This window comes from Camelus bactrianus, chromosome 27 (genome assembly GCF_048773025.1).
Source record: "Camelus bactrianus isolate YW-2024 breed Bactrian camel chromosome 27, ASM4877302v1, whole genome shotgun sequence".
NCBI lineage: Eukaryota > Metazoa > Chordata > Mammalia > Artiodactyla > Camelidae > Camelus > Camelus bactrianus.
The window spans coordinates 35,810,134-35,835,664 of record NC_133565.1 but is presented as its reverse complement, the minus strand read 5'-3'; the positions used below and the strand labels follow the sequence as shown (position 1 = coordinate 35,835,664).

Below are 25,531 nucleotides of genomic sequence, written 5' to 3'. Positions count from 1 at the left end.
TTCCGCTTACATCCTCCACTCTCCTAATTCTGCACCTAGAAGGCTGTCTCCTTTCCCTTCTCTGACCATCCACAAAGCCTCCCTGACTCAGAAAGGATGACTCACCTCAAAATTCCTGGAGCACTTTGTATTAAATGGTCAGCTTCCTATTGTATGTCAGAAAACCCCATCTCCAAATATGACCTATGCAGAGGGGGATTTATTGACTCATGTAACTGACAAGCCCAGGGATTGCTGGCTTCAGGCATGGCTGGATCCAGGGGCATTAAACAATGCCCTCTTCTCTGCTTTTCTCTCATAGACTCTGTTTTCGGAGGCTCTTTCCTCACAGTGGCAAGATGAATAAGAGCCATTCTAGTCCACCTGAAAAGAATCCTCCTTCCTGGGGGTTCTGGCAAAGGTCCTAGGATCCGACTCGACTGGACAAGGTAAGTCACGTGACTGGGTGAGCCCAGTTCCTGGCTGTATGTTCTTGGGCTCACATTCTACCACAGGGCCCTGGTGGGAGCCTTATCGGGAATGCACGGTCTAAGCGTGAAGGAGGCATAGATCTTCAAAAGGAAATCCTGGTGTTGTTATCAAAAGGGGAAATAGATGCCGAAAACCTAACGACCGTACTTCTGTTTCCTGCCATGCACTGAAAAGTCAACTCTGTGGGAGCCCTGTCTCCCTGGAGTTTTCAGTTCCAGCAGGGCAGCGGTCCCAACCTCTCCGAGGCATCAGCCTCGCCTGGGAGCTTGTTAGGACACAGTCTCCACTCCCAGCCCAGACCTGCTGGCTAGGGAGCTCTGGGGCTGGGGCCCAGGGATCTGCATTCCAGCAAGCCCTCCAGGCACCTCGGATCCTCTGAAGTCTGAGAACCGCTGCTGGACGTGCAAGGACCGGATTTCGTATTTCCCTTATAGTTAGCATTCAATGTTCACTATGTGAAATAAGCAAACAAATGTACAGAGGGAGACCTTGAGCTTCGCCTTTGAAGAAAAGCATTCATTTCTCAAGGTCCATTTGGTTGCCAGCAACAGAACTTAACTCTGGCTGATTTAAGCGCGGATTCAGTTCTCCTTCCCTTGTTCCATTGGCACATGGTAAGTGTTTGGAAAAAAAATCTGTTTTTAAAAAAATTTTATTGAAGTATAGTCAGTTTACAATGTGTCAATTTCTGGTGCGCAGCATGTTTCAGTCATACACATACACACATAGATTTGTTTTCATAATCTTTTTCATAACAGGTTACTACAAGATATTGAATATAGTTCCCTGTGCTCTACAGAAGAAACTTACTGTATACCTTTTTTTAATTTTTAAAGTTATTTTTTATTACTTTTAGGGGGGAGGTAATTAGGTTTATTTATTTTTTAATGGAGGTGCTGGGGATTGAACATGCTAAGCAGGCGCTCTCCCACTGAGCTATGCCCTCCCCCTAAGAGTTAGGCCAGGCACTGTGCGAGGTTCTGGCCTTGGGTGGTAAGCACACACAGACCTGGCCTCTCTCCTCTGGAGCCACAGACTAGCAATCATCAAAAGTCAGACAGACGAATAAAAATGAGCCACTCTGGGAAGTACCCAAGATGAGAGATGCTGGTATAACACCAGGGTATGTCAGGGGAACTCAGTCAGTGCCGGGAGGTGGGAAAGGCAGAAACTGGATATACTGGAAACCTCTGGAGTAGCCAAAGAATCGAAGCAGAGCTGAGCTCCTGGCCTCAGGGAGGCCATACTCGGGGCTGCTCTGAAGGGCCCGGCAGCCAGGGTTGGTGGACTCCTCGCTCTGGGCTCTGCCTTTAGAGGGGCACACTCTCAGTGTTTTTTCCCAAGGCCCTCCACTCAAGCTTCAAGTTCTCAGGAGGAAGTAAATGCTTGGCCCAGCTTGAACCAGGCGCTCTGTACCTGGGACTCGCTCAGCCACGGCCAGGCAGGCAGGCGAGCACCCCGGACAAGGGTCCCGGGGCATCAGCAAAAGCCAGCAGCACAGAGTAGCCAACTCATTCTGACTTTTCAGGTTTAGCGTTTAAAGTCCCTTGTCTGGAAACCCCTCACTGTCTCCACCTGGCTCCGCCCCAGCCCCTGAATTCCCTCAGTTTGGAAGCCACGTGTGCCAAGGTCTCCCTGCCTCTGCTTCTGTGGCCAGTGCCATCCTGACTCCACCTGGCTTGCACGCACAGGGGCAGCAGGGGGTGGTGGAGAGAGCCACTGCCCAGCCACGCTCAGAGCCGGAACTCGCCCGGGCCCTGCACGACTCAGTGAGCCTTCCTTGGCCTCGCTTTCTTCCCCTCTGAACAAGAGGCTAAGGATTCTGGATTCTGGGATCCTCGCTTCTGTGGCACTTCAGGGTCTACAGAGCTCTCTGCTCGACCCTGAGCTGGGGCCAGGTCAGTACAGGAAAAAGAAAGGGTGGTTTCTGCCCCTACCGACTTTATGCAGAACAGAGGTTTCACTCAGATGACAAAAAGCCAGGCTGGTGGCTCACATTTTCCAGTCCAGGTGCAGGACACAAACACGGAGGGCCCTGTAAGCCCCAGGATGGCACCGGGGGCTTCCTGGAGGAGGGGCTGATTTAGCCACGTGCTGAGGACTGGTGCTGAGGCCCCGGCTTCCCCGCCACCCTTGTAATATCTTGCAGGCCCGTTTAGTCAGCGTGTGTGCTCAGAGCTACATCTGTGAGGACCCAGGGATTGGATGGGTGAGGATGATGCTATGATTAAATTCACCTTGGAGACAGGACCAAACTCCCCACAGCTCAGATCGTGGGCAGGAGCCCCGTCCGTGGTAGGTAAGAGGAGTTCGGACTGTGGATCCGGACTATTGAGTGGGGGCTTGGAGGCTGCACACTGGGCCAATGCAGGGAGGGAGACGGGGAGTGGCATCTCTCATCAATTGGTTCGTTTATTCCATCGATACCCAAACCTTCACTGAGCTCCCGCTCTGGGTCAAGGCCTATCCGGGGGCTCTGGGCCTCAGAGGCTCGTATGCTGGGTGTTTAGAGAATGTATCCAATCCCTCATTTTACAGATGGGAAAACTGAGGCCAGACCCCACGCACACAGAGGGTCAGTGGCTTGCCCAAGACATGCCCTAGGCATGTTCCCACCAGTAAAATGAGAATGACTCTGAGAGGCTGGGTCCCTAAGGGACCCAAGCCTCGGTGGGTGGGGGAAGGATACAGGGACTGGTGCTGGGGGGTTGGGTGCAGCTTCAGGGGCTGAGAGGGGCTAGAAAGTCAGCAACAGGTGAAACCCAGACAACTGGCCGCAAGGCAAGTTTAGCAACCCACGACCGCAGGACAGAGGCTCCCAGGAGTCTGGCCAAAAGCAGGATGCAGGTAAGGAGGGTAAGATCCAGCACTGTATCAAATTCTGGAGGGGCCTGGGTTGCAAGCCTTGGAGAGATTGAGGTGCTAGGCCTGGTCCTGGGTGATAAAGGGGAAGCTACATTGTCTTTGTAAATCCCAGCAGCAAGTATATCCCCATATCACAGATGGAGAAACTGAGGCACAGAAATGATGCACTCTTGCCCGGGGCCACAGAGCTAGCCAGTGGGAGAGCCAGACTTGAACGGAGGCAGCTGGATCCTAAAGCCCGTCTGGCTAGCATCCCACCCCCTTACTTTCTGGGTTCTCACTTTTCTAGTACGCACATTTTCAAACGTACACAAAAGTGGAGAAAACAGTTATATTGACCCCAATGTACCCATTATTCAGCTTCAATATTGGTCCACATTTTGTGATCTTATTTAATCTGTAGACCTACTATTTTTAGGAGGGAGCTAGAATCTTTTAAGGTAAATCACAGACATCGTATCATTTCAGCACTAAACACTCCAGTATGTGTATCTAATGGATAAAAATATTTTTCTTTTGCATAATCATTTTGTTGTTGTTGTTTTTTGGGGGGGGAATTGGGGCGGGGAGAGGTAATTAGGTTTATTTATTTTTAGAGGAGGTGCTGGGGACCGAACCCAGGACCTCCTGCGTGACTAGCATGTGCTCTACCACTGAGCTGCACCCTCCCCTTTTCTCACATAACCATTATGCCATTATCGCACTGAATAAAATCCACAGTGGCTTCTGGAGGTCACCTACTGCACTGCCTGGGGTCAAGTTCTGCTGATGAGCTCAAAGATGTCTTTTCACAATTGGTTTGTTCCCATCAGGACCCAAGTGAGACCTCCCCGTTGCATTTAGTTGCTCTGTCTCTTGAGTCTGTCTGACGCTTCTGTCCCCTCCTCCCTCTCTCTTGCCAACAGCCCGTCCTTTACCGCGGGGAACCTGAGGCAGGCTCCAGGTGCAGCGCCAGGACCAGGGCTCGGCCCGCCCCGCCTCACACGGCTCCGGCTGGCCGGTCAGACCCTCTCTCGCTTTTCTCTTCTATGTTTGAACCGGCAGAGAAGTTAGCAAGAACGGGCGTCCTCGAGCACTGCAAGTTCTCAGGATATAATTCACTTTAATCTTTTAAGCATTTGACAGTATTTGCTGGAAAGAAGGAGCAACAAGTACATAATTATTGCACTAATTAAGCTGCCAAAAACACAAGCGTGCGGCAAGAGCACCTTTGAAACGGGGAGCCCACGACGCATTAGCATCTGCTGGAAGCTTATTAATCACCTAACAGGCAATTAGCAAGCTGTTACTGTTTGAGGCTGCTATGTAAATAAATTCTTGGGTTAATTTCTTCCTCTGATAATAAAGAAAACATTATGAAAATTAGCTAAGCGACAATGTAAATGATCTTCACTGTTAATTATACGACGGTGTTACACATGCAAAGACCCCAGCGCTGATAAGGGCCGGGCCCCCGCCACCGCCCACCCCTAGCCCCCACCTTGGCTCTGCCGCTTTAAAAATAAAAGTGTTGACACAGGTAACGGAGGCTGGAGCCTTGGGGACTGGAGTCACAGCTGTTGGCTTGCATTGCCCAGAGCAACTGCCAAGGCTGCAAACTGGAGCAGGGCCATTTCCTCGCTGGAAGCTGAGAGGACCCTGGGCTGCCTGGGGCCCCAGCTGGCAGCAGGGGGCAGGGAAGGGATAAAAGGCCAGGCCTGGGGTCCTCCCCAACCTGGGGCTGCCTGTTCACACAGGCTTCCCTGTGGAGCTAAATTAAATCTTCCAGGCTGTGTCATTGTCACCAGGCGGCAATTCCTCTGTGTGGAGCATCTGGTAGACTGGGGCTTCCCGGCTCGTCCAGCTGGCCCAGGTGTGTTGTACGAGGCAGGTAGGGGCCCTGGCTCCAGAGTTAAAATCCTGCCTCTACCACTCAGAGGCTATGTGACCTTAGACCAGTGACCAAAGTTCCCCCAGCCCCAGTTTCTTTGTCTGCAAAATGGGGATAAAATGGGGTCGCTGCGGACAGTGAAATGGGGTCCTCAGGAAGTCCTCAGCACAGGGCCTGCCTGTGGCGAGCCCCTCATACACGTTCACTGTTGTCACCATCATTGACCTGGTCACCGACTGTGCCACATGCCAGGGGCCCAAAGGGCAAAAGCGTGGCGTTACCGTCCCCAGCCGTGAGACAGCCAGGACGTGGGTGTCAAGATCACCAGCCTGCCAGGCAGCACAGACCACGAGCCTGAGGCCCGACGGCTGTAGCCAGAGCGGAGGGGGACAGAGCCAAGGTCCAGCTCCCTGGGGGCCTGGGGCTTGGGAGGCGGTTCTAAGCAAGTCCAGTGGGAGCTTGCATAACGGAGCTAAGGCTAGCTTCGGAATCGGACAGTAGATTGACTTCCTTTGAGAAAGCTCTCTGAGCATTGTTGTTGTTTTCTTAATTAAAAAATTTTGTTTCCGGGGGGAGATAATTAGGTTTATTGACTTATTTATCTTTAGAAGAGATACTGGGGACTGAACCCAGGACCGTGTGCAGGCTAAGCATGCTCTCTACCACTGAGCTACACCCTCCCCCTGCGTGAGCCTCGCTGAGGGCGTCACGGGCTGGAGGGAGGGCGGGCACAGGCTCGCACAAGGCCAGGCATGTGGCGGAGGCACAGCGAGAACAGGTCCCTTAGACTGTAGGATGGAGGGCAGCCCAGAAGGTCTTCTCATGAGGCTCTGCTCCGAGAGCGTCAAGGTCCCCTGGGCAGAGGAAAGGGGCCTTGTTGTACTGTTGAAAGTCGCGCAGGTGCTCTGAGCGGGTGCAGTGGAGCTTCCTTACACCCCGCAGACACATGCACCCCGTGACCCAGCAGTGCCAACCCCGGCTACACGTCTGCCCCGTGCACGGGGTCCCAGGAGCCCACATCCTGGCAAAGAAAGCACAGAAGCCCTCCGCCCGGGCCCTGCTCCCCGGGCCTCGGGCACAGGCCAGCCCTTCTGTGCGTTTGGGTTTGTTCCGTGGGACCATTACACGTACGCACGTATCTAAACACTGAGAAGCCTGTGGCTCTCCAAGGCGGGGGTTGATACAGCACATACGCATTTTCTGCTTTCGTTTGAGCCTGGACTTCCCTTCCTCAGGGGCGCAGTTGGTGAACCCCAGGTGGCCTGCAGTCCCAGTGCCACCGTCTGGGCCAGTCTCTCCTTCACACCATGACAACCCCGTCGTGAACGGGAGGCCCCGCGCAGGTCCCTTACTCGTCTCCTGTTTCCCCGCTAAGAGTCTCCAGCCCTTTTAACACGGCCTTTGGCAGCTCCCCCAGACCCTTCGCCAGCTCGGTCATTCTCCTGTTCGTGGTCTGCAAACCCGGATGTGCTTGTTAATCTGTGACACCTAGAAATAAGCAAAGCTCGGGAAGCTGCCCACGAGCTCAGAGGACAGTGAGGCCGTCGTCCCCCAGGCTCCGGGCACGTCGCCTCCACCCAGGCCATGTGTGTAGGAGGTGAAGCTTCTTCCCTGTTTAGTGGCTGTATCCCGTGGTCAACAAATGCCACCCCCCTTCACCCCAGCCCGGGTCTCTCACGCAAGACTGCTGTGAGCCAGCCTCCCACATCCTGTACTTAGGCAATTGACCTTTCTGCCCCTGAAATGTAATGCATCACCCTCGTCCCCGCTACGCTCTGTCCTGCTGGAGTGGCTGCCAGCCAGGCCTGAGGGATCATGTGACTCCTCAGAAGTGCAGGGCAGCACAGGGCGGTGGAGAGCGCTGCCCTCAGGCCGGCTCAGCCACCAACCAATGGTGTGACTTCGATCAAGTTCCATCTCTTCTTAGGGTGAGGAGTGAAGCATGTAGGGTGCCACTCTCCCTCCCTGCTCCCTGTGTCTGCGTCCACCCAGCTGCTGGCACCCGAGTGTTGACAAGCTCAGGGCTCGGGAGAGAACTTGAAGCCACCAGTGACCTCCCTCTAGGTTACACAGAACCATCCATCTGCCCGTCAGGGTTAGGTTTGCTCCGTGAGCTATAGCACCACTAACTGATTTAAGGCCCAGCCTGCATTTCGGTCCATCTTCCCTTTATCATTCTGCCTTTTTCCTCCACTGGTTCCCACAGATGGGGACACCGAGCACAGTGTCCGGCCCAATGTCTAAACAAAGGAAGTGTCCGTTTGCTTTTTCCCTCCATCTCAGCCTTGCAATGACTGTGGTCTCTGCTTCCTAAGTCTGGCCTTTTATGCGGGATTCCCGGGGCTCTGAGAAGTGGACACGGGCTTAGGGGCAAGCGTGCTTCTCCAGCTGACCACTAGGGGCGCACTGAGCGGTCGACTGTGGTCCCCAGGGGTCCCACCTGGCTGGGAAGTGTTGGCCGGCGGCAGGTAGGGAGGGCTCCGTGTTAACTCCCACTGGTTTGGGAACAAGGAGAAAAAAAAAAAAAACCCACTGAACTTGTTTTCCGTCTGGGCTAGGAACAGGGCCTTACTTCTACTCTGTGTTTCTAAATCCCAACCCGACTGGAAAGACCACTCTCAGCACCTCAGGAAACCTTTCTTCCGGGGACACGTGAAACAGATCCCGGAGAGATGAACTTCTTATAAAATAGAAGTAAAATGGAAATGTAACCTCCAATACATTTATCCACTACTAATGTAACTAAAGAAAGAGATAAAACGCTAGTCCTTATCCACGAAAGGGACAAAATTCTCTCACTGGGTTATTGGGATGATTAAACGCAACACCGATGTGGTCCCTCCTGGCACGTCACAGGTATTTAATCTTTTGCTTTTTCTCTTGTATGTCAGGGGTGTTGGTTCCAATTATTCTGGTGTTCGGGCTGGAGGGGGCTTAAAGATATGTGAATTAAACCTCTTTTTTACACTGAGAGCCAAGCAGGGGAGGAGACAGGCTAGTGGTTAGTTCATCCTTCTCCTGCCAAGAAACTCAGAACATTCATCAGGTGATAACAGCTAACATGCGTTGAGGGCTGACTACATTTAAGTTACAACAGGCTTATGAGGTTTTTTCATAATAATTATTAAAAATACTACTTTTCCAACTTTGCAGGTGAGGCAAGAGAGATGCAGAGAGGTTAAGAGACCTGCTCAAGGTCACATAGCTAGGCTTGGCGGGCAGGGCTTGGACCCGGCAGTCTGGCCTCAGGGGCTGCAGTCCCGTCACCCTGCAAACCCCCCAGGGCTGGAGGGGCCGAAGCAATGACCCAGAGAGGGCAGCCATGTTCCCGCTTCTCCCCTCGCCCCCTGCACGTTACTCCCCACGCAGCTGCCGGCACCGGCAGGTCGGCTGTTTGATAGCTTGCGGGGGTGGGGGAAGAAACCCAGCGACACTTTTGTTTCCTTCTTCAATGGAGGTAAAATTCACATAACATAAAATGAATCACTGTAAGTTTGCAAATCAGTGGCGTTTAGTGCGTCCACAATGTTGTACAACCATCACCTCTATCTCATCCCAGAACATTTCATCAGCTCGAGAGGAAACCCTGTCGCCACTAAGCGGTCACTCCCTGTTCCCTCTCCCTCCAGCTGCCTGCAGCCACCGACCTGCTTTTGTCTTTCTGAGTAGATTTGCCTATTCCAGACATTTCATCCAGGTGAAATCATACAATCTACGACCTTTTGTGCCTGGCTTCTTTTGCTTAACATATGTTTTTGAGGTTCATCCATGGGGTAGCACGTGTTAGCACTTCATCCCTTTTTCTGGCTGAGTAATATTCCCCAGCAGCACTTCCTAATCAAAATGGAAGGCAAGGGTCCATTCCACCTTCGAGCAGGGCTTTCCCTGGCACCTTGCAGGTAGACGCAGGTGCATGTGAAAGGAATTCAAAGAGGGAAGAGAGAGACGCAGCCCACAGTTAGACAAGGATGAGTAGGTAGCAGGGCTCGAGCAGATGAAGCGTTCAAGCCATGCGGGCATATTCTGGTGACACTTGAATGTCAAGAGAGAGTAGACACCAGTTAGGTGGCCCCGCTGGGCCTCAGAAATCACACATTTTGTCCTGGACTTCCCCGCCCACCCTCTTTTCTCACAACTGCCCCTCCTTCTTTCACACATGTTCTTTGGCAGGACTGGCATGCCTGCAGGACTGTGATGACAATGGAAGTCCCCTGGTCCTCTGACTCTGCACCCAAGTTTGGAAAGACCTTCCTCCTTCGCTCTGCTGGGGGAGGCTGAGTGAGGATCAGGGCCACCGCCTGTGGTCCCTCTGCAGGGGTCAGCGAGGCCTGGACCCCTACTGCTTAGCCGCAGGCCAGGGCTTTGGCCGCACCCTGGGGATTCAGGAGACAGGCCAGGGCAGGTGTTCCTCCCACGTTGGGCTGGGAGGTGGCGGTGGAGGTACAGCCTCCCTCGCCACACGACGGGGCTTCCCAGGGAGGGTTCAGTCAGTACAGAGACCCTTGCTCCCCCTGGAGCTCAGGGTGGCACCTCTCCACACCTGAGCGTGGCTTCTGTCACTCCAGGGAGCCGGACCCACTGAAACATTGACTCTCGTCAACTATGAAGGCCTGGATGGCCCAGGTCTGTTTCAGTTGACTGGTTCGGGGATGATGGGTTCCCTTCCGATTCAAACTGGTTTGCTCAGGGTCTCTCATGCCCCCTTGCTCTTCTGTTTTGAACAGGGGTTTGGAAAGTGGTTCACAAGAGAAGTTCAGATCTGGGTTTAGTTCAAGGATCAACAAGTGTGTGCGGCTGGTCTGGTCTGGGCTTGAGGCTTTGGTTCAGAGAGAGGACAAAGCTGCTGTTCCCGGCGCAGGGGAAGGACGCGGCCACCGCCGCCCGCCCTCGGCCGCCCAGCCACGCTCAAGGCCCGCCCGCGCCGCAGTTAGTCCGGGATCCCCGGCCCTCAAGCCGCCGCGAGTCTCCGGAGGGCAACACTTTGATTGATTTTGAAACTGTGACAGTAAAACGGTTAATAAAAACCTGAGAGATCCGTACAGAGGTGTTTTCCACACACGGCGCGGGCCTGGCTTAAATGAGGTCTATTCATCACGCTGGGCCCGAGGGCCTCGTGCAGCAGAGGGAGGGGGTGCATAATCACAGGCTCCGACAGGGCGCCCCCCACAACTTCCCCTGTCTGCCTCGGCCCCAGTGAAGACAGAAATGTCTGCCTCGGGTACCCAGCTTCCCCTTTCTCTAAGGCAGTGGTTCTCAAAGTGGGGTTCCCCAGCCAGCCACAGCACTGCCACCTGAGAACCTGTTAGAAATGCAAATTCTCAAACACCACCCCTCCTTGCTGATCCCCAAACTCTGGGGCAGGCCCAGCTCTTGTTTTAATCTCCTCCGGGAGATTCCAGGGCAAGCCCGGCTCTGAGAACCCCAGCTCTGCAGAGCACCCCCTCCCCAGCTTCAGACACCCGGGGGTTTCAAACCTTATATTTCCTCCCTGTCAAAAAATGCCTGACTATTCAGATAACACTAAGGCTGGCAGTTCTATCCTGTAGGGGCTGCAGGGGTTTATAGTTGAACAGAGGATGGGGTACTGAACCGCACCCACAGGAGACTGACAAGGGAGGAGTCTTTCGGGGGCGCGGCGGGTGAGGGAGCGCCCTGGGCCCCAGCTCCTCCTGCAGGGTCAGAGAAGCAGCCTGTGAGAGGCGGGGTGTCTGTTCTGGGGTCAGAACATCTGGGCTCGGGTCGCAGCCAGGCCGGCGCTGTTGTGTGACATCGGGCAAGTCATTTCATCTCTCTGAACCCTTCAGTTCCCTCAGCTGGAAACAGGCTAAAACTAGGACGTCTCTCATAGGGCTGTTGTGGCGTTTAAATCAGCTAGTGTGTGTGCAGTTCTTAGGAAAGGGCCCTGCCCGTCTCCCAGGGCCCTCGCGGGGCGCCCGCTGGCTCTCAGCCCTCTCCGGGGGCCCGGGGCTCCATCCTCTGCAGGTGCCCCACTCCAGAGCTCCAGTCCCTGAAGAAGCAGAAGGCCCAAGACACAGGCTTAAGGATGGTGATGTGGCTCTGCTGCTGCCACTCCTGCCCTGAATGGGACAGCGACCTGACAGTGACAGGTCCCCCGTGGGACCACGTTGCAAAAAGATTACGACTTGCCGAAGGCCCAGCGGCTGGTTGGCACTTTTTAGCAATCAGGTATTTTTACACTAAAGTTTGTACACTATTTTTTTAACCACACTCGTGCACACTTAATGGGCTACAGTATGGTTTAAACATAATTTTTGCAGGTATCAGGAAACAGAAAAACCCCCGTGACTCTCTACTGAGATATTGGCCTTGTTGTGGCATCTGGAACCAGACGCGCGGCGTCTCTGAGGTGAAACATGCGTAAGCAAATGTGTTAAGCACGTGCTAGTGCAAGTGGTGTGTAGATAAAGCTAAAATGGTGCGGGAGTGCAAAAGGCTGAAGTCTGGGAGACCCCGTGTCATCCCAGACAAGGGTGGAGCCCCCACCTGGACTGCGGGCTGCTCTGACGCCGCCCGGCAGCCTGCGGCTCGGCTCAGCCGGGAGCGGGCGGGAGGCCGGCGCTGTGCGCACGTGCCGGGGGCACAGCGGGCCCCAGACCACCCCCCCCCCCGGGGCACACTAGCTGCTCAGGGCATCTGGTTTCTGGGGCGCATGTCCACACCTTCCTCTCACAGCCTTTGCCTTTGTGATTCCCCTCTTCAAGGGGCGCATCTGGGGAGGCTGATCTCCTTGGGAGGCCCTGCAATCCTGCTCCCCTAAAATTACAACCGGAGAGAGCAGAGCTGCAAGCGAGAAGAGGCTTCAGAGACGTGTTCACTCTGGATGGTTCCCTCCTTTGGAACTGGGAGGCCCCATAACCAGCTGGGGGACCCCCAGGGACCCCGCTCTCCTCCTGCACCACATGGGGGTCACGGCGCTCATGCTGCCCTGGGTAGGGGGCGAGACGAGGCGGGAAAGGCGTGGGGCGTCCTCAGCGCCCTGGCGAGGGTCTGGCTCCCCCTTCCCCCGAAGGCCTGCAGGTCAGCCTCGACCCTCCATCCCACCACCCAGAGCTCCCGGGAAAACCTCGAGAAGGGGACACGGGGATGAGGAAAGAGCCCCCGAGGCAGCTCTCAGCAAGCGCGGCGCCGCCAAGGGAGACTGCCCACCCCGCGGCTGCCGGCTCTGTCAGGGAGCGCGCTTCGGCCCGGCATCATTTTTTACGTGCCTGTTCAGTAAATGATCACTGGTGGCCTCGTCCATTTGAGTCACAATCAAAATAGCAGCCAGGACAGGGCGGGCCTGTGTTATGTCACCAGGGTGGGGGCTGATTCCTATCAATCTGCAAATACATTCACACTTAGTTGAAAAACTATGCATCTAGGATCAAACATATCAGAGGCTGGGCGGGAGAGGGCCCCGTCTGCGGGCTTCTTCGTTGTGCATCAGTGAGGGCGTGGGGCAGCGGAGGAGCAGCCCGCGGCTGCAGGTGGGCGTCCGCAGGGGCTGGGGGAGCGAGGCCAGTCCCCAGCGGACCTGAGAGATGCTGGCCCATCTGGGAGCCAGGCGGGCAAAGGGCACGGGCCTTCCTGAGGAAAGAGAGATGAGTCCGTGTGAGTCAGGGGCGAGGCCCACAGTTCCCGGTGTCAGCCATGCACCAACGCTCCAGCAGTCATCGGCCTCTGAGACGGTGGGGCAGACGTGCGGAGAGCCGGAAGATGGAGCCTGACGGTAAGGAGAGGGAGGGAGGCGGGGAGAAAAGGACATTTGCCAAAGCCGCGTGCACCAGGCCCTGTGCTGCGTTCTTGGCCTCACCCGTCCCGCTGAAACCTCCAATGACCCACGAGGCCGGCAATAGTGTCCACACTGCCAAGGCGAAGACAGGAGGCTCAGAGAAGGTCCAAGGCAGCAGCTCTGTTTTTTGAGAATGTAAGGAGATTGGGAAGAAATAATGGGCAGGCAGATGCACGGTGGCTGCAGGCTGGGTGGGGGAATGGCCAGTGCCTGCCAATGGGCAAGGGGCTTCGTTGTGGGCTGATGGAAATGTTCCACAGGTAATGATGGTGATGCTTGCGGAGGGTTGTGGAAATACAGAACCATCTCTAAGTGGGTGAACTGTACCATATATGAATCGCATCCCACTAGAACGGTTAAAAGCAAATCGAGACGAGGCACATCGCGTGGCCCCAAGGCCCCTGACGCCTTGCTTGCCCCTCCTGATGGCAGCCTTTAACCTGTGCTTTGCCCCGTGCACGCAAGCCTGTCACCTAGTGAGCTTCCCATTCTTCACTTACCCACCTTCTTCCGTGTGCCAGGTTTCCCTGATCTGCACCCCTGGTCTCACCGGCCACCTCAGCTGAAGCCTCCCATCGCTGGAGCCGGAATAGAGGGGCTGCTGCCCCGGGGCCCTGAGAGCGGAGGGTGTATCCCGGGGAGAGCCCCTCTGCCTGGGCTCAGGGTCACTGCCGTGGCCAGGGCCACTCGCCCCAGCCCGCGCACCCCGTCCTGGTGGTGCGGATTTCATGGGGTACTAGTCTAGAATGCGGCTCTGGGACGTACGATGGGGTTTAAATCCTGGCTCTGCCTCTTACTAGCTGTTACAGGCCAAATGCGTCCCCCACCCCAAATTGCCGTATTAACGTCCTAAGAATGGGACTGTGTTTGGAGGTGGGGTGTTTATAAAGGTAAGTAAGGCAGAGTGAGCTCATTAGGGTGGGCCCTGATGCGACAGGACTCATGTCCTTACAACAAGAGGAAATTTGGACGCAGGCACGTGGGGAAGAGCCTGTGAGAACACAAGGAGAGGACGGCCGTCGGCAAGCCAGGGAGAGGCCTCGGAGAAAGCACCTGCTGACACCTTGATCTCGGGGCTCTGGCCTCCAAGGCTTCAGGAGGTAACTCCTGTTGGCCACGGCGCCCTTTGTGGTGCTCTGCTATGGCAGCTCAAGAAACCAACACAGTGGCTGTGTGGCCTCGGGCGAGTCGCTCCACCTCTCTGGGCTTCAGATAATACCAGCACCTACTTCCTAAGGGTGCTGTGACAATGAAATGAGCGACACACGCATGGGTCTAGACTGTGTCTAGCACATCGTAGGCACTGTACGGGTTACTGTCATTATTATTACTCATCAGGGACACTGCGCAATGTTTTCCAGAACCAACGACTTTACTCAAAGAGCGGAGTTTCCCTTTAATGGTTTCTCCTTCAGATTCACACAAGCACGCCGAGTTATCTGACAAAGAAAAGCTGGGCACAGGCTCTCGGCAGTGGTCAGACTGCAGCAGGGCGTCACCCCGTGGACTCAGTGCGGCCGTTATCCAAGGAGGCAGCTCTGAATGCCGGGACGTGGACGTCGGAGAATAAACAAATGTGCAGAAACACAAGCGACATGTGAAGATTGCGATGCTCACCACGAGGGTATCGGACGGCCCTGTGTGTGTGAGTGAGTGAGTGAGATATATCACGTATACGGAGAAACAGCGAGGCTGTCTGTCTGCTTGATTTTTTTTCCTAGAAAAAGCCTGTGGACAGAGGTTACCAAGGAGAGAGACTGGAGTCATAGCGAGGTTTAAACATTTTATTTTATGCCTTTCTGAAATGAAGGTTTTCCTTTTTAAAAAAAATAATGTCACATGGATTATCTGGGTAGAGGACTGTGGGTCACGGCTTTTCTAGCCTTTATTTTTCCTTGTTAACAGCACAGTAACAAAAGCCTTAACAAGAGGCTCTTTTAAAGACCCCAGAGGCACCGCCCTGCCTGAGTCCGGGTGTGGGCCTGCCCATCACCGTCCCCTGCTGTGAGAAGTCCAAGGCCGGCCTTCCAGGGCCAGTCCTGCCCCGGGACGGGTGTCCTCACACCGCCAGAGCCTCGGCCTCCTCGCCTGTAAAACAGCGCCTGCCGTGGCCGCCCAGACCGCCTCACAGGCCGTGGGTGGCACCCGAGTCACCGTGAGAGCTCAGCTTTCCTCCCCGGGGCCACTTCCAGAGCCTTCGAGATGCCAAGGAAAACTGCAGGGTCCAAGAAGCTCCAGAACTGACGCCGTTCTGGGGACCCTCTCTTTACGTGCTTGACCTGTCACTAACCTCCCGTCACTGGGGCTTTCAAGCAGGTGTCCAGTGCCTGCTGTGTTCCAGGCTGTGGGCTCAGAGGGGACACAGGCTGAGACACAGACCCTGGCTCAGGGGATTCCTAACCTGGCGCACAAAACAACCCCAGGACAGAGCTAAGCCCCACAGGGATGCAGAGAGAGAGGGAAAGGTGCCTTCCAGCCAGAGGAGCCATCGGGAAAAGTTCCTGGAAGTGGTGAAGGAGGGCCCTATTTGCACCTGCAGAGATGTGGGGGTGTTCAGATGGAGAACACAGCAGGAGAGGGGGCTCCAGTTGGCAGAGAGTGAGAGAGAGCCCCCTCTGAGGTTCCCAGGGGGCCGGGGCAGTGATCGGTCCAACAACAGCTCGCACTGCCGAGGCGGGATGGCAGGCCCCCTGGGGGGTCACCAGCCTCCCAGTCCCCGCTCACTCCAGCGAGGGGCTTCCTGTGCCTGCCCTGGCCCCCCCCAGGGGCTCTTTCTAGGCCTCTGCCCCCTGCTATTCAGGGGGCAGCATCCTCCTCCCTTCAGGGCCTGTCACTCACACAAAGGCAATGCACCCCTCACAGCTGCCCCTTTTAGGGAAAGCGTGGCTGGGGGCTTGCTCCAAGTCCCCACTCAGGTTGGTGTCCTTCAGCCTTATCGACTGGGTGAGACCTGGGCTGTGACTGGAAAGCCAGGAGCGGCTTTTCGCCTTCCTCCTTCCTCCTTCCGCTGGCAGGCACCACCTCGAAGCCCTCGGGCCAGGAAGGAAAGACACGCTCAGCATCACCTGGCTGGTTGGGGACGAACCAGGGCCGGTCCCCAGGCTCCTGCTCCACTGGGGAGGGTGTGTTTGTTCCCTCCGTCTTCACTGCCATCTTCACTGCCTGGGCGGGGGGGACTCTGAAAGTCAGCCTCTCCCGCCCTCAGCTCCCTAACCCTCCACACACATGACAGATAAGAGGTGACAGCCCGGACTGAGATGAAAGCAGGGAGGGGAGTGAGCGGGAGCAGGGGCTCCCAGAGGCGCTATTGCGGGCACCTCTGCGGGCAGCAGCACCTGCCAGCCTGCCCGGCGGCTGTTCACAAACCTCTCCCCTGCCTGAGCTCGTGCCTCTGGGAGACGGGCAAACGGCAGCTGGGTTTGGGTGGGCGGGAGGTCGAGTTCTGAAGCCTGGGCCCCGCGGGCGCATGGGGCCCGGGAAGTGGGTGGGGCAGCAGAGGAGGGTGGCTTGGGAGCTGAGGGTGGCGGCTTCCCCGGAAGTGCCCCAAGCTCACCGCTGCATGAAGATGCAGACCCTGCTGGGGCCAGGCCTCCTGGCCTCCTGGCCTCCTGGCCTCCTGGCCTCCTTAGGACCGAGTGCCAAGCGCCAGGGTCAAGTGGCCGGCTGCCCTCGCCAGCCTTGGCCTTCCAGGCTCTGAGTCAGACTGCAGTTCCAGGGTCTCCACCCACAGAGGGGAGAGCCCCACCCCACCCCCCCAGGAGGCCTGATCCCCGAAGGGCAGACGGGCGGAGAAACAGCTCCCTGAAGCTGGGAGCTCCGAGAAGGCACGGGGAGCGGGGTGCGAACAGAGGGACCGAGCAAACGCCCGCCGCACTGGCCCCCGGGGCCAGGGCCTATGGAGGACGGCGCAGCTGACGCAGGAAAGTCGGGCTGAGCTCTTTGGCCCCGCAGGCGTGGCCGGCGGGGCGCGGTGAGAGGCAGCGGGGGCCATGCGGGTGTTCTTCAAGCCACACGGGGCAGTGATGGCGGGGGAGGTGTGAGTGAGGGGCTCCTCCCCCCGAGAAGGGGCCCCCAGGCGAGCCCCAGACAGCACCCACTCCAGGCCGAGCCCCTCCGTGGGCCTGGGAAAAAGTGACAGCAAAGGCAAATTTGAAAGGCCCCGTCTGCCCAGTGCAGGTCTGCGGCCTCTAAGGGAAGCCCCCCACGCAGGTGAGCCAGGGTGGGGAGAGTGGGGCGCAGCAGAGAGGCCCAGGCTGGAGAAGGAGGAGGACTAGGACGGCCACCGGCCACACCGGCTTCCAGACGAGGGGACCCAGCCTCCTGCGGGTGGAGGGTGGTACCTGGGTGCTGGCCTCAGCTGCCAACAGAGAATGGCTGGGGCCCCCGAGCCTGTTCGGGGCGTCGCCTGCTTTCTGGGGGAACCCGCTCCCTCTGTGAGCTCGTGCGTGCGTCCACACACATGCACACACAGGCATGTTCGTTCAGGAAATACTTACGAAACACGTGGCCCCAGAGCTGGCTCCAGGCATTGGGAAGACATCAGTGAAGGCAGAACTAAGCCCCCGGGCTGCCCTCGGAGCACTGACTGGCCTGGGGCAGGGACGCAGTTAGAAGGGAGACCCGCCTGCTCGCGCGCGTCCACTGTGTGCATTCAGTTCCTCCGGCCGCTCAGTTCACTCCGCTTTCAGCCCAGAACCCGCTGCAGACCCTGCAGAGCCTGAAGACCCTGCCCAGCAGCCCTGCCCTGCTCCCCTGCCCCAGTTAGCTTTGCTGCACCCCTTTTCCGTCTCTTCCCCCATCCTGCTCCCTGCACGGCCCCGTCACCGCTAGGCCTCTCCCCAGACCTCTCTCCCTCCCGGCGGGGGAAGCTGACCACGAGGACCTGAGAGGCAGGAGTCAGCTGATCTTTGGGGCTCACACCTGCCTGGGCACCTCACTGCGGCCAAGCTGACGGGGAGGGTGCTCTGAGGGCTGGCCCCCTGCAAGGTCAGCCAGGTGGGCTTCCTGTGCCCCTAGATATCCCTTGGCCCCTCCTGGTCCCCAGATTAGGAGAGCCGCCATGTAGAGGGTGCCTCTTCCCCGCCAGGCTCCGGCCAAGCCCTGCCTAAGCCCCTCACCTAACCCTCCCCGTGGCCAGCGGTGGCAGGTGGCGCCACAGTGCGTCCCTTCCCCGGGGAGCTCAGGCGCTCACGGGGGCTACTCCACGTAGGAAGGTTTCGACCGGACCCTGGCTCTGCCTGGCCCCCAGCCCGGGCCGGCGCCCCTGCCTCTGCTGTTTTCCCCCAACCTCTCCTCCATCGGAACTTCTTTTTCCCTCATGTGGTGACCAAGAAGCCCACTAAATTTGTCACCCAGGGGTATTTGCATGTCACATACTTCAAATAACTGAATATCTGTCTAGACCTAGGTAAGGTATCTCTAATGGTGGAATTCCAGACAGACAAGGGGGCGAAGTGCATACTTTTTATTTGGGAACAGGGCCTTCCCAGAGGTCCCACAACCACCCACCAGGAGGGCGCCTCCTCTGCTCTCTCATAAAACTGCACCCTCCCCTCCTCCAAGTTAAGCAATCAGACCCCTCTGTTCCCGTGTTCACTACTCACCTCGCTTGGCTCCAAGGCAAATGTTCCAGACCTATTAATTATCTCAGGGTAATTAGGCATGGGGAAATCCAGGCGCAGATAAAATCGGGGCCCTCCCCCGCCTGCCCCCGCATTCCCCTCTGGTCTCCCTGAAATGCTGGGATGCGCTCTGTTTCCCTGCCATCTCCACCAGACCCACCGGGCCAGCGCCCAAACGCCCCGAGGAGAGCTGGGCCCAGCCCGGGCCTGCCCCGCTGCCACAGGCAAGTCGACGTGATGCCCCCGTGGATAGTCCCTGCCCGCCCGCCCGCCCCGGCGGTCTGAGCCTTAACCAGCCACGTCCTTGCGCCTCCCCCTCAAGGCTCAGACTGCCCTTCCCCCTTCCCACCTCCCCACTCGGGGGGGACACTGGGTCGCGTGAGGGTATTTAACCAGGCGTCCATGCACCCAGGAACGGGCCTCCTAATTTCAGGACACCCCCCCACCCTCACCCCGAGATACGAAATTCTTAACACACGTACCTACCTGCGTTTGTCTGGGAAGACCCCGTAACTTGCAAGCGATCCCCAAAGAGCCCTGGGCCCTCCCCAGCCCCCCTCAAAGGGGTAAGAATCTCCGCCCTGAGGCATCGCTGAACCTGCCCCCCGTGAAGGCCGACACAGAGGGCCCCAGCGTCTGGGAGCGCCTCGGGGCCTCGCCACCACACGGACAGGCAGGTTGTGACGCAGCGGCCGGGAGCCTGCTGCCGCTCTGGCCTGAGTTTCACCCCAGCACTGCTGCTCATGATGGTGCCTCAGTTTCCCTATCTGAAAAATGGGACCACAGGTGGGAGGGGGAATTGGGTGAAGATGGTCAAAAGGTACAAACTTCCGGTCAGGTAAGTGAGGACGAGGGATGTAACGGGCGGCATGCCGGACATAGTTAACACTGTGGCTCGTTGTGCATGGACGTTGTCAGTCAGTCCCAAGGGTTCTCGTCACAAGAAAACAGGGGTCTTTCTGTTTCTTTAATTTTGTGCCTGGATGAGAGGATGGACGCTCCCTAAACGCGTCGTGGTCAGCGTTTCATGACGTGCACAAGTTAAATCATTATGCTGCGCACCGTAAGCTCACACGGTGCTGGACATCGGTTAGATCCGAGCGAAACTGGACGAGGAAAGTGGGGTCACGACTGTCTCGCCACACAGAGTCATCGCGGGCATTGAAACAAAGAGGTCACCAAGCTCAGTACCAACACGACTCCTGGTTTGTAGCACGTGCTCAGCACGTGTTAACTGCTGTTTATCACCCCGTTTAGGAAAGGAGACTGGAGCTCAGAGAGGCCAAAGGACATGTCCGGGGGCCGCACTCAGCACAGCCCCAGCCGGGAGCGGTCTCTGGAGCAGAGGCTGTGGTGGGGTCTTGCGAACACTGTCAGGCCCGCAGTTGCTGGAGGCTGATGTGACGGTGGGGCTGTTTCTGGGATCAGGGTTGGCCCAGAGAACAGAGGTGTGTGCTGAGGAGCTGGGCCAGAGAAGGAAGAGCTCGGGAGAGCTGAGTTCTGGTGCTGCCCCGGGCTGGGCAAGCTCCCTCCCCTCTCGGGACCCCTGCTTCTCATCTCTGAGATGAGGCGGGGACAGGACCAAGCTGCAGGCTTTTATCCCACTGAAGGGGAAGAGGTGGACGAGGCTCAGAAGCCCCAGGCTCTGTCCAAGGACTTCCTGGGCAGCAGAACCATCCAAAATGAAAAGGGCTGCCCAGGGGCGGCCGCAAAACTGCCAGGCCTAGGAGGAGTCGGGCAGAAGCTGGGTGGCCACCTGCCCAGGAGGTCTCGAGCACCACCCTCGGGAGTTTGGTGGAGTCCCAGACCCAGGGACGCTGCGAGAGCTCCTGAGTGGCCTGGGGCCAGCTGGGGATGTCAGGATGCAAACACCTAGACGCAAAAGAGACCAAGGGACGCACTCTCTTGGTTTCCTCCTTGGATCACGCAGCCTGGCTGCTCCGCTTGGAGCTTGTGAGTCACCAGAGGGACGCTGAATTGTCATCAGAAGAGAGGAGCACAGCTGTGGGCTCAGGCAGGGGTCACCGTCCCCCCCTTCCCTCCCAGTGAGACCAGCACGCGGCCTCCCCCTCGCCATCCTATACACACTCCAGGATGGGGAGGCCCTGAGGGTGGCCCCGGGCCGCCCAGCCTCCCTTCTGGAAGCGCAGTTCAGAGCTGTGAGGAAGCACCCCAGGTTCAGAAGAACTCCCTGCTCGGAGGACCCCAAACACCACTTGAGTACAGCACCTGGCCGGGTGGGGCGGGCAGCCGCGGCCTGCAGGGCGCCCCAGCGGTGCACATCTGGAGAACAGTCGTGGCCACCCGGGCATCCTTGGAGGCAGGACTGGAGGGCTGGCTCTGCCCCTCCAGGAGGTTGACCGACACGAGGCTAGTGAAAGGCTCCTCCGGAGGCCAGTGGAATGGTAGGCTGCTTTGGTGGGGGGAGGAAGGAGACAGAAGGAAAGGAGAAGGGGGGCCTTCACGTCTCCCCATCCCTCCCTCTTCCAGGCGAAATATTCTTTCTCTAAAATGACGATAATAATCCGCTCTTCAATCTCCCCCTTTCTGCGCCAGGGCTCTGTAACACTAGACGGCTGGTCCGAAAATAACTATTTTGCCCTAAGACAGAGCCGTTTCTTTAACAGGAGAAGCTGAGATATTTTGAAAGCCGCCCCCGAGGCAAGAAGGCTGGGCATCGGGTGCTAATTGTCAGCACTCCCCCGGGGCGGCCCCACGTTGGCAGCGCCCGGGCCTGGGGGCCGCCTCCCACGCTCAGCCAGCCGGCCCGCTCCCCCAGCCCCGCGCGGAGGACGTAAAACACAGGAACACAGATGATCTTACATAACCGAAGCGGGACTGAACATTTTCAGCAAATTACCTCTGTTACGAGCTCTGCCATAAAATCGCCTCACAAGTGGATTTCGCTTCCCTTCCCTCCGTGCCCAATCAATTAGCACATGAGTAACACCGAGCCCATTAGGACAAACCGATGCCCGGGGAGCGCGTCATCTGCTATAGAAATGATTGCTTAATATGCCAGTTGGCTCCGAGGAGCTCTCAGCCACACACAATCTTGCCATAATCAATAGCAACCGTCAAGCGACGCTGTGTCCGACCGGGACACCGCTGGGCAGCGCGGGGGCCGGCCTGTGCGGGCAGAGCCGGGGCCGAGAGCGCCCCTGCCCCGCCCGCCCGCCCCCCTGCTCCTGCCTCTGTCCCTGCCGCCCTGCCCAGCAAACCCAAGAGGCCTGCGGTGACTAAGAGAAATGGAAGCTCAGAGGGCGAGGGAGAGAGAAAGGCGCGGGGCGGCGTCGCGGGGATCTGAGTGGAGGGGGGTGGGAGGGAGGACCCCAGCCTTCCTCCCTCCCAGCAGTCGAGAGTGGGCTTCCCCGGGGGCATCCAGAGGCTCCTGTGAGACTAAGAGCTCCCTGGAGGTGAGCCTGCGGGGTGATAACACGTGCATGGTGTGCGCCTCTGTCCACGAGGGCATGAAGGAAGCCGGGGACCGACACCTACGCGCATGTGTTGATACGTGTGTGTGCACATGAGGCGGCACGTGAGTGTATGCCCAAGGGCAGGTGGGTCCGTGTGCTCCCATCGCTCCCAGAACGCAGCCATCCCACACAGCATGAAGCCTCCCCCCATTCCTGTCCTGTCTCTCCACCCACCCTCCATGCTGCGGGGAGGACCCACCTCCCCTCCTCTGTCGGAGCCCTCTCCAGCCCAGAGCTCACACCCAGCCTAAGCCCGTGACCCCGCCTCCCCGCCCCCACGTGTAGCAGAGAGGACTCTGGCACTCAGGCCTCCAAACACTTCCCCGAGAGGCAGCTTTTTTGGTGGGTAGAGCATTCGAATTGAAGCCTAGAGTGCTGAATTTTATTGCCAGCCCTGCCCCTAGCTGCTGTAACATTACAGAGTTCTTGGGGCCTCAGTTTCCTCGTCTCTAAAATGGGCATAATACCACCCACTCTGTTACATCCCAGAATCCTTATCAGGGAAGAGACAACTTTTAACTCAAGGTAAGCAGCTTACTAGAGCAGAAGAGACATGAACTTCTGAGAGGCCTGAGCACTTCCAGTCCTAGCCTAGGAGTTTCGGTTCCCTTGGATCTTGAACAAACTCTTTCCTGAGCCTGCTTCTTCCTCTGGGAATTAAAACCTGCCTGGAGAGGCTGGCGGGCAGCGGGGGCTGGTGTAGAGATTAAATAAGCCAGGAAGGTGCGCACTCATATCTGCTGGCTTTACTGAGTCCCCGCAGAGAGTGAGGCCCCAGGAGGGACATGGAATTAGCAGCTGTTGCTGTCACCAGTCATGGAGATGCTCCCCGGTGCCTGCGGGCGCCCCCACGCTGTGACCCACTGAGCTCTCAGGACAGACAGGGGTGACTCCTGAGGCCGCACACGACCTTGCTGCTTTGGCCTTGCCCTCTCGGATCACTCACTGTGGAGGAAGCCAGCCCCCATGTTGTGAGGACACGCAAGCAACCCTGCGGAGTGGCCCACGTTGCAGGGAACTGAGGCCTCAGGCCAAGGCCAGCATCAACGCGCCAGCCATGTACGAGAGCCATCTTGGAAACCACAGGGTCAACCACAGCATTCCAGGACTGCTGACCCACAGAAGCTGGGTGAGATCATGCATGTTTATCGTTGCTTTCAGCTGCCAGCTACGTTTGTTACAGACAGAGCAACAGATAACTAACGCAGATGTGGTCCCCGCCCTCTTTAACCTGGTTTCAGGGGAAGAAAAGTGCACAGAGAGGCAGTACCAGGAGGCAACGTGTGGTCAGAAACCAGCCCATCACAGCATCAGGAACCTTTCTGTGTGCAAGGCCCAGGGGACGGTGACGCCATTCAAAGACCCGGGAGGTGATGGATGAGAAAGCACCTGAAGGGCAGACCACACTCTGCTCAGATGGGAAGGGCTGTGAGAGGAGGAAGGGGAAATGCCTGTCGCAGCCTGAGGGTCTGATCCCGGGCCCGGCTCCACGGGGGAGCCTGAGTGAGCACGCTTGTCCAGATCGGGCGGGCGCCGCGTAACATCTGGCGTTGGCACAGTACACCCCGCCGGGTACTCGGACCCACAGAAGCCCAGGGTCTTCCAGGAAGGGTTACTTTCCTGCGATTTTAGGAAAAGGGGGAAATGGGCTCCTCTGCTCTCCTGACGGCCAAGCTGCCCTCTGATTTTCACAGATAATGGGGCAGGAAATTGCCCGTAGCGAATGAGCTGGACCTGTTACCTGTGGGTGGAAATGGGTAATGAGAACTTAAACCCAGGCGCATCCCCCGATCACATTAGGGAGTCAGCTTGCAAAAATTATTAGAACGGTTTTAACATCCACCAGTTGGATGGATACCCGTCTCCTACAGCGACCTCAGACTCATTAACCTGGCAGTCCTGCTTGGACAATCACTCGCTCGTGCTGGTGCAGTGGCCTCCGTCCCAGACCTCTCCAGGGGCCTCCCAGAACCCAGAGGTTCGAAATAATTAAAATCCTGCAACCAGCTCCCCTTAAATGAAACTCGGATGACCCTTCAGACCTCGCTGGAGCAGATGGCTCCAGCCTTCCTGCCCCCTGGCAGGAAGGGGGACCAGGGCCAGCCCACAGGAGCAGACCGTGTCCTTTCACCTCCCTCGAGTAGAGGTGCCCTGAGGGGGCAGTGGGTCCAGTGGAAGAAGCACTGGAGCCCTGGGACCGGCTCTCATCGGGTCACATCCCCTCCCAGACCTGCATGTGGGGACAAGAGGACCTGCCTGGCCCAGCTCACTTCTGGTCCCCTGTTGTTGACTACACATAGAACTTTTCCACGTGTCCGGAGTAAGCGCCTCGTGTTCCCCACCCAAACCCCCTGCTCCTACCCAGCCACCACTTTTCTTTCTGTACTCAAGGTGGCACTTCCTTCTACTTTACTTTCCTTCTGCAAATCCTGTGTCTCATCTTTGAAATACTGCACCCATCGCACCACCCAGTCCGTGCCTGGACTACATCCGTGTCCTCCTCTCAGACCTCCCGCCCCAGACCTCTTCATTCCAGCGAGTCTTCCCTAAGACACAGCTTTCAACACATCATCCTTCTGCTCCATGACCAGCAGGGACTCCGCGGAGCACGAAGCTCTCCATAAATCCCTCAACATGGCCTCACCTCCCTGCTCCCCCAGCACACGCCTGCTCTCACCCAGGCTGCTCCTCCTTCCTTAGCACCCCCATCACCTCCCCTCGCTCCTCTCTCCTCACTGCACCGCCCCTCCCCACCACCTTCCATCACCTTCCCGCACATCCTCCCAGAAGCTAGACCTACCAGCTCCGTCTCCTGCTGGTCCCTCTGACTGAGAACTCTAACCCCCCAGCTTCATGTGGACCCCACCTACTTGAGGACCAAATCTTGCTGTTTGAACATTTTGTTCAGCAGACTAACGAGATCCTTGAGAATCCTGTCATCTGTACCCTGGCGGGGCCTGGAGTGTGCCCTTTTCAGCGTAAACACACAGCTAATGTTCCTTGTTTTTTTTAATGGTAGGGTCTCTGCCCCTGAGAACATTCCTTGGGGAATATTCTACTAAATATGTATTCACAGAATTTAGAGCTCAAAGGAGCCCAGGAGACCCCTGTCAGATGAAGAACTAAACCCTGTCCTCAACCCACCTCTGTGGGGGGGCTGGATTATAAGATAAGAAACAATATTCACTTTTTTTTCTTGATCTCACATATTACACAGGAAAAAGAAAAAAGAAAAACCTAAAAAGCATTAGCTGGATAGCAGGAGAGCTGGGTTTGGGTCTAAGCGCTGCCATTTGTTTGCTGTGTGACTTTGGGCAAGTCATTTGACGTCTCTGGGCCCAGTGAGGAAGCTGCACAAAATGTACTCCAAAGTGTGTGCATTTTGCTTTAGAATATACACACACACACATATACATACACACACGCACACATGCAC

General features: G+C 57.1%; 1 long non-coding RNA gene across 1 annotated transcript; it reads left to right on the top strand.

Annotated features, from left to right (window-relative positions):
• The first annotated feature begins 240 nt into the window (after positions 1 to 240).
• Positions 241 to 4,703, top strand: LOC141575288 (uncharacterized). The gene is made up of 3 exons (XR_012502774.1): positions 241 to 428; positions 2,621 to 2,770; positions 4,242 to 4,703. It is a non-coding gene; the product is annotated as an uncharacterized LOC141575288 (long non-coding RNA).
• Positions 4,704 to 25,531: the final 20,828 nt, after the last annotated feature.